Source organism: Tursiops truncatus, chromosome 3 (assembly GCF_011762595.2).
Source record: "Tursiops truncatus isolate mTurTru1 chromosome 3, mTurTru1.mat.Y, whole genome shotgun sequence".
NCBI classification, from domain to species: Eukaryota; Metazoa; Chordata; class Mammalia; order Artiodactyla; family Delphinidae; genus Tursiops; species Tursiops truncatus.
Window position 1 is genome coordinate 168,088,909 of NC_047036.1, and position 2,324 is coordinate 168,091,232.

Sequence of the window (2,324 nt, forward strand, 5' to 3'; positions counted from 1 at the left end):
TTTTTTTGGCCGCGAGGCATATGGGATCTTAGCTCCCTGACCAAGGATCGAACCTGCATCCCCTGCATTAGAAGGCAAAGTCTTAACCACTGGACCACCGGGGAAGTCTCCCCAAGTCATTTTATGAAGCTAGCATCTCCCTGACACCAAAACCAGATAAGAAGAGTACAAAGAAAACTACAGGATATACCTCATGAATCCAAACACAAAATTCCTTACCAAAATATTAATAAATAGAATTCAGCGACACATAAAAAGAATTATATACATCATGACCAAGTGAAGTTTATTCCAGGGGTGCAAGGCTGGTTCAGTATGCCAAATTCAGTCAGTGTTTTCCACCATATTTAAGAGACTGTGGTGGGTGGAATAATGGTTCCCTGAAGGTGTCCATGTCTGAATCCCCAGAGCCTGTGAATATTTAGGTTACATGGCAAAGGGGATTTAAGGTTGCAGATGGAAGTTCAGTTGCTAATCAGCTGACTTTAAAATAAAGAGATGATCCTGGGACTTCCCTGGTGGTCCAGTGGGTAGGGCTCCACACTCCCAATGCAGGGGGCCCGGGGTTCAATCCCTGGTCAGGGAACTGTATCCCGCATGCATGCCGCAACTAAGAAGCCCGCCCGCCACAACAAAAGATCCCACGTGCCGCAACTGAGACCTGGCGCAGCCTAAATTAATTAATTTTTAAAAAATAAAAATAAAATAAAGAGATGATCCTGGACTATCTGCTGAGCCCAATGTAATAACAGGGGTCCTTAAAAATGGAAGAGAGTTAGGAAGAGATAACTATGGAAGAAATTCAGAGTGATATGATGTGAGGTTCCTACCCACAGTTGCTGGTTTTGTGGATGGAGGAAGGAATGAGGAAAGCTTCTAGAAGCTGGAAGAGGCAAGGAAATAGATTCATTCTTTGAGCCTTCAGAAAGGAAAACAGCCCTGCCAACACCCTGATTTTAGCTTTGTGAGATCCACGTAGGACTCCTAACCTACAGAGCTGTAAGATAATACATTTGTGTTGTTTTAAGCCTTTAAATTTGTGATAATTTATTATATCGACCACAGAAAACTAACACACAAGCTAAAGAAGAAACATCATAAGAACGTATCCATTCATGCAGAAAAAGCATTTGACAGAATTCAACACCCACTCATAATAAAAACTCTCAGCAAACTAGGAACAGAGGGGAAACTACCTCAACTTGGAGAAGCACGTCTACAAAACTTCAGTTAACATTGTGCTTAATGGTGAAAGACGGAACACTTTTTTTTCTTTTGCCACGCCACGTGGCACGTGGGATCTTAGTTCCCCGACCAGGGACCGAACCCGTGCCCTCTGCAGTGGAAGCATGGAGTCTGAACCACTGGACTGCCAGGGAAATCCCACTTTTCCCCTTAAGACTGGGAACAAGGCAAAGATGTCCACCCTCTCCACTCTTATTCAACAGAGTCCTGGAAGTGCTAGCCAGCACAATAAGACAAGAAAAGGAAGTAAAAGGCATACAGATTGGAAAGGTGGAAGAAATGAAACTAACCCTATTTGCAGACAACATGATGGCCTGTGTACAAAATCACAAGAAATCTACCAAAAACGCCCCTTGAACTAAGAAGTGGGTTAGTTCAGCAAGGTTATAGGATAAGAGATCAGCACACAAAAATCAATGGCATGTCTGTATGCTAGCAATGAACATGAAAACTGGAACTAAAAGTACAATGGTGTTTATAATTACAAAGAAAGAAAGAAAGGAAGGAAGGAAGGAAGGAAGGAAGGAAGGAAGGGAAGGAAGGAAGGAAGGAAGGAAGGAAAGAAAGAAAGAAAGAAAGAAAGAAAGAAAGAAAAAGAAAGAAAGAAAGAAAAAGAGAGAGAAGGAGGGAGGGAGGAAGGAAGGAAGGAAGAGAAAGACCATGTCTGTGGGTTGGAAGACTCAACACAGGACATAAAAGATGTCAAGTCTCCCTCAACTGATATACAGGTTTAGTGCTATTCCTGTCAAAATCCCTGCAAGATTTTTGGTAGATACAAACAAGATTGTTCTAACGTCCAGGCGGCCTAATGGGCTTCCTGGACATCGTACCACTCTCTGGTCTCATCACCTCACCACTCTGGCACCAGACTCCGTTCTCTCCCTTCCAGGCCTTTGCTTAGGCAGGTCCCCCTCCTGATGCCCTGGCACTGACAGCTCCCAGCAGCTCTCTCCTCTGTTCCCTTACTCCAGCCAGGCCTCCCTGACCTCTTTTGGGCACCAGAGAGGAGGGGATTTCCCTAAGATCTCGGGACCTGCCCAGGCCCAGCCCCCATCCAGCCCTGGCAGGGGAGGGAGCTC